General features: G+C 42.8%; 1 pseudogene; it reads left to right on the top strand.

Annotated features, from left to right (window-relative positions):
* The first annotated feature begins 562 nt into the window (after nucleotides 1-562).
* On the top strand, nucleotides 563-3919 carry LOC148003789 (small ribosomal subunit protein eS8 pseudogene; annotated as a pseudogene).
* The last annotated feature ends 3056 nt before the right edge of the window (nucleotides 3920-6975 follow it).

Below are 6975 nucleotides of genomic sequence, written 5' to 3'. Positions count from 1 at the left end.
GTGCAGTGGACTTATATGTTGTATCTATGTATAGATAATACACATATACATGCAGCTTATAGTTCTATGAACTTAGAATTCTCTGGGATTCAGATTCCAAAAGAAAACAATGGTTCCTTCCCACACAACTGCTGGAAAAAAATTAAAAATATACATCAAGTTCATAGAACAGCTCCTAGTACCTATAATTACTCTGGAAATATATTAAACTTATTATTAATGCCAGTATGTTATATTCTTTTAATTGTAAGTTCCTTATTAAAAGTTCTATATCTGGATCTGCAGGCAGCAGGAAGAAACTACAAGCCACTGGGATGCTTGGCTTGAGCTTCTGAAACCTCAGAGGCCACCCCCTAGTGACTCACTTCCTCTAACAAGGCCACACCTCCTAATAGTGACACTCCCTGTGGGTCTGGAGGGGGATTTTTATTCAAATCACTACAGATGACAACGTTCTTCCAGAAGGAATAGGTCATTTTTATCTATGCTTCCTATCACACAACTTAGTTTGCATTTCTGACTTTCATAGAGTCATAGCATTGCAAGATGAAAGTCCTACAACATGATGTCAGAGGATGATGGGACACTTCTGACTGCCAGAGAGCTAGAGACAAGGCTACATCGATCAGTTCTGTGGCCACTGAACCTCAGTAAGACTCCTGATACTGTTTTTCACTTTAGAGAGGAAAAAATAATCCTTACTTATAGCTTCCCATGATAACTGTTCTTTCTTTGCTCTCTCTCCAAACAAAATCCCAGTAACTTGGGCTCAAAGATCCCAAGAATATCCACATCTTCCACAGAGTATCCACATCTTCCACAGAGTATCCACATCTCCCACAGAGAGTATTCACATCTCCCACAGAGAGTATCCACATCTTCCACAGAGTATCCACATCTTCCACAGAATATCCACATCTTCCACAGAGTATCCACATCATCTTTCACAGAGTATCCACATCTTCCACAGAATATCCACATCTTCCACAGAATATCCACATCTTCCACAGAGTATCCACATCATCTTTCACAGAGTATCCACATCTTCCACAGAGTATCCACATCATCTTTCACAGAGTATCCACATCTTCCACAGAATATCCATATCTTCCACAGAATATCCACATCTTCCACAGAATATCCACATCTTCCACAGAGTATCCACATCATCTTTCACAGAGTATCCACATCTTCCACAGAGTATCCACATCATCTTTCACAGAGTATCCACATCTTCCACAGAATATCCATATCTTCCACAGAATATCCACATCTTCCACAGAATATCCACATCTTCCACAGAGTATCCACATCTTCCACAGAGTATCCACATCTTCCACAGAATATCCATATCTTCCACAGAATATCCACATCTTCCACAGAATATCCACATCTTCCACAGAATATCCACATCTTCCACAGAGTATCCACATCTTCCACAGAGTATCCACATCATCTTTCACAGAGTATCCACATCTTCCACAGAGTATCCACATCATCTTTCACAGAGTATCCACATCTTCCACAGAATATCCACATCTTCCACAGAATATCCACATCTTCCACAGAATATCCACATCTTCCACAGAATATCCACATCTTCCACAGAGTATCCACATCTTCCACAGAGTATCCACATCATCTTTCACAGAGTATCCACATCTTCCACAGAATATCCACATCTTCCACAGAGTATCCACATCTTCCACAGAGTATCCACATCTTCCACGTGCCTGAATAATTGACTGTAGGAGCCAGGCCCGCAAAGCACTAGTTTAAATGCTGCTAGGGCCATTCATGGGCATCTGGCCTGGCAGCAGAGAAGCAAGCCCCTGGACTGCCATTCCCACAAGTAACTGCCATAACACCCTTTTACCATTATCTGACCCTTTGGGCACATCACACTGGCTCCTCAGGGGCCTGGCCTGCCCATGTCTGGCAAGCAATAAGGTTCAGAGTGTCTTTACACATAGCAGCTGGAGGAGGTAACACTGCCAGGGTCAGAGAGGACAACAACAGCAACAAAAAAGGAGTGTTCTGGAAGAGGAGGAGGAGAGACATTGATAGAATACTACAGTGGATGCTTTTGAAAAATGCTCCCCCACCCCCACCAGTCTTTGTTCCATTTAGTCCAAATACAGCTCTGGTTCTAGAGAAGCATAGGAAACCTGTAGCTTTCAGTGTGAAAACAAAAATGAAGTAACATCCCTACATTCACTCTCTTTTCTTTCCTTAACATCCCTACATTCACTCTCTTTTCTTTCCTTAACATCCCTACATTCACTCTTTTCTTTCCTTTCCCACCCGATAAAATCTCTTTCCAAGTGCTCCCCAGCATGAGGCAAGCTAAGGGCCACCAGGAGTTCCTGCTTGTCCCCAAAGGCAACAAACACTGGATGTCTGTGGTGCCATTCACAGAGACAGCTCTCTGGAGTCCAATGACACAGGCTTGTGATTGAGTCACTGTGGTCCTCGGGTCATACCATGGGTTGTACTTTCTATTCAATGAAGAACAAATTTAAGAACTAGTAACGGGGAGGGCTTGGGGTTAGACAAAAGGATGTGGACAAGAACAGGAGATGAAAAAGCCCAAAGCCCTCTTCCAGGGAGAAGAAAGTATATGCCTTGGAGTAAATCTCACTGTAGCCCTTGGCAACTGGCACCAATATGTAATACTGTCAGTTACTTTAACTATAACACAAGGCCTAACCTTACCACATGTATCTCATGTTTTGCTTAAGGTTTATCTGTACATGGTAAATTGTAATCAAACTTGATATGTAAATAGACTGTACTCTACTTGGTCTCTGCCAATCCCAAGCAGCCAATCATTCAAGCCATGTTTAAATAAGAGAGATACCAGCTGTAAACGAGGCCATCTGTACACTTCACTTCTGTTCTATGTCCGACGTTCCTCTCTGGCTTTAAATATACCCCATCATGTTGTGGTAGGAGGCATTCTTAACTATTTTTGATCGGGGTTACTACCTGAGTCCAGGATCATAAACCGATTAAGGTGGCAAAGAGTGTATTTATTGTGTTTTTTTTTCTCTTTAAATGCATCCTGTTTCTGAAGGGTCATGAGATTTGGATAAGTTTTGTAAATTAGCTATGCCTTCCCTCCATTAACCGAAAAGAAAATGAAGAGTAGGTGAAGCAACTACAGAAGACAAAAGGCATCAAGAGGATGCTCAGATAAAATAAAGAAGGCGGGGCTGCGTTTTAGAAACCGGACCCGTGAAGCTTTGCACTTCCTCTTTCCAGCCAGCTCTGAGCGATGGGCATCTCTCTGGAACTGGCACAAGCACCGAGAGACTGGGGTTAAGAGAAAAACTACCACAAGAAGCTGAAGTCTGAGGTGGGATGGCCTACTGCCAACACTAAGATTGGTCCTCTCTGCATACACACAGTCCAAGTTTGAGGAGGCAATAAGAAGAACTATGCCCTGAGATTGGATGTGGGGAACTTTTTCTGAGGCTCTGAGTGTTGTACTCACAAAACAAGGATCGTTGATGTTGTCTACAATGCATCCAATGAGCTTGTCCGCACCAAGACCCTGGTGAAGAACTGCATTGTGCTTATTGACAGCATGCCATACTGTCAATGGTACAAGTCCCACTATGCACTGCCCCTGGGGCACAAGAAGGGGGCCAAGCTGACTCCTGAGGAAGAAGAGATTTTAAACAAACAAACAACAACAACAACAACAAAACAATTGAAGAAAATTCAAAAGAAATGTGTTGAAAGGAAAAAGAATGCCAAAATCAGCAGTCTTCTGGAGGAGCAGTTCCAGCAGGGCAAGCCTCTTGCCTGTACTGCCTCAAGACCAGGCCAGTGTGGCAGAGCAGATGGTTACATGCTCGAAGGCAAGGAGCTGGAGTTCTATCTGTGGAAGATCAAACCCCAGAAAGACAAATAAACCATCATTCATGGCTCATGTAATAAAGGTGTTTGCTGTTCTGAAAAAAAAATCTATGAGATAGAGAAGTATCTATCTCAGTTTATCAAATATTTTGAGAGGGGTGGGGGAGGAAGAGAGAATGAGAGAGAGAGAGAGAGAGAGAGAGAGAGAGAGAGAGAGAGAGAGAGAGAGAATCTAGCTCAGACACCGGGTCATGACACAGGTATGGAAGGACAAGGATGGAGGATGAATCCACTTGACCACTAGGCCATTCACTCGGCTCTAAGCTATGAATACACAGCACTATAAAAAGCAATGGTAAGTTGTCAACTGAAGACAGCGATTGCTTGCAAGTCCCTAGAAGCAAAGGCACCCAGGTCCCTTCCTCTATCTCTCACAGAAAGGAGGCTGCCTGTCCCCTCCTTTAAGGAATTCAAAGTAGAAGAGCCCACGTCGACTGTGTGGAATTCTATAGGAACCTCCTCCCGTCCATTCCTCACGAATCCCCTGACCCTACTCGTGTGTCCATCCTCCAATCCACCCACCCCCTCGGGCTCTGTGCTATGGAGAGCCAGGTGTCCACCTTACAGACAAGAAGTTGGAGAATTCTCTGGAAAACTGGAAGGATCTGTGGAAGAGATCCAGCATTTAAGGGTCTTCCAACGAGAACTACCACTTGCAGGTTAATCAGCCCAAATGATAGAACCTGAATAAATAAATCCCAACAGCCGCAAGGCCCTGCTAGCCAACACACACTCCAATCCATTTGTCTGACATTGTGAAGCGCAGCCAACATGGAAAGAGTGTGGACCAGCACAGCTTAAATAATCATATTAAAAACACCTGTGCCTCCCACTTGACTTAGGAAACAAAATCGCGCCAATCACTTCAAATGTTTGCAAGTTCCTGCCTCATTGGGTTCTCCGCCATTTTAAAGTAACCACTGTGACCAATTTTGTTTTCATCCCTTTTGTTTGGTTTTGATTTTTTGCTTTCCTTTGTAATTTTGCCACACATGCATGTGTCTTCAAACAATCCATTGTTTCATTTTGCTTCTTTTGAAGTTTACATAAACAGAGTCATAGTGTATTTAGTCTGTGATTTGCTGCGTTTGCCCAACATTATATACATTTGAGGTTGAGCTGCGCCGAAATGGGTACGGATATGTATTCTTTTCAGTGATGGAAAGAGTAACATTGTTTGACCATCCTGTGATGTATTTATGCATTCTTTTGGGCGTGGATTTGGGTTGTTTCTTTGTCTTGGGTTATTATGAAACATAACATGTTGGTAGACTTCAGCGTGCTTCCCACTCTCTCCGTAACATGCTTTCTTTATTCTGTGTGCATAGAAGCTGGGGCATACATTTTGCCCATGCTGAACTGTGAGAAACAATGTAAAAGAATGCCATTGGTGAGCTTTCTTCCTTTCTACTCCACCATCTATGTGAGAATTCTTCAAGCCCCACAGACTTGCCAACCCTTAGAACTGTCAGGTACATTAATTTCTGTTAGTCCTAAAAAGGGAGTGGCCCGTGCTTTTGGCTTTGATTTGCATTTCTCTAATCAATAATAAAGTTGTGTCTTATTCCAGAAGTTTACAGACCATTCACCCATTCTGTTTAGTAAAATGTCTATTTTATTCGTGTGTGTGTGTGTGTGTGTGTGTGTGTGTGTGTGTGTGTGTGATGTGTGTGTGGTATTCACATATGTGGTGTATGTCATTATGTGGTATATGCACACATGTGTATCTAAGTGCAACAGGCTCAGGTGGGGGCCAGAGGAAGACATCAAGCACCTTGCCTTATCACTCTCTGTCACAGTCCCTGAAAACAAGTCTTTCACTGTATCCAGAGCTACAGTAACAGCCAGCAAGCTCGAGCTTGCTCCTAGTCTGCTTCCTCCCACATACGCAGTATCAGGGGTTTGGGTGGCCACACCCACCAGATCTGTAACTGGTTGGTAGAGATTTTTTGACATCAGAAAATCTGACACAGTGATCACTGGTCTAGAACCAAGAACCCAGATGTAAGTTCACATGCCTACTGCCACCTTGGTTTTTTTTTTACAAAGATGCCATATATATTAGAGGAAAGGTAGCATCTTTAACAAGTCATGCTGGAAAGACTGGTTATCTACATGTAGAATGAACCTACATGTAGAGTGAACTCTCTCACTCTGGACACAAACCAATTCCAAATGAATCAAAAATCTCATCAGTCCCAAAACAACACTGACACTCGTAGAACAGGTAGAGAGTGCACTTCAGGATATGGACCCCAGGAAAGACGTTCTGAGTGGGAGGCTGGTCCCCATGGAAATAAGATCAACAAGCAGCCAGTAGGGTGTCATGGAGCTTCTATGCCGCCAAGGGAACTACTGGTCAATGGAAGAGGCAGCCTGTAGAATGGAGAACAACCTTTGCCAGCTATGCACATGACAGAGGACTCATTTCTAAAAAACATAAAGACCTCAAGGAAACTAAACACCAAAAAAACCTGCAATGGGGGACAACGTGTGGGATGTAAATACGTTTATCATAATAACTTATCATTTATAAAGTTATAATTTATAAAGTAATTTGTCATAATAAATTAATTTATCATAATAAATTAATTTATCATAATAAAAGTGGATACATTTTTTAAAAATAGGCTATGGAACTGGACAGGCGATCCTCAGAAGAAAGAAGACAGATGGCTAAAGAAACATTTTTTTTAAAAGTATTCACTCTCCTTATCCATCAGCGCAATGCAAATTAAACCTGGTTTAAGATTTCATCTTACCCCAGTCAGAACAGCAAGGATTAAGAAAAGGGAGGCCAACAATATGGGGCAAGGATGTGGGAGACAGGATCTTCCTGCATCCATGATAGGGACGCAAACGGGTGCAGGCACTGTGGTATATGCGATTCCTCAATAAAATAGAAACAGATTGGATATATGGCCTAGGACCTACTTGTACCACCCCTGGGCATATATCGCAGAGTCTATATCCTAGTCTAGAGGTAGGCTCATCCACTTTCATTGCTGCTCCATTCCCAACATGGAAACAGTCCAGATGTCCATCAGCTGG

The sequence above is a fragment of the Rattus norvegicus genome, chromosome 9, assembly GCF_021556685.1.
Source record: "Rattus norvegicus strain SHRSP/BbbUtx chromosome 9, alternate assembly SHRSP_T2T, whole genome shotgun sequence".
In the NCBI taxonomy this organism is placed as follows: Eukaryota; Metazoa; Chordata; class Mammalia; order Rodentia; family Muridae; genus Rattus; species Rattus norvegicus.
The sequence above is the reverse complement of the archived record's forward strand: the minus strand, read 5'-3'. Positions and strand labels throughout refer to the sequence as shown.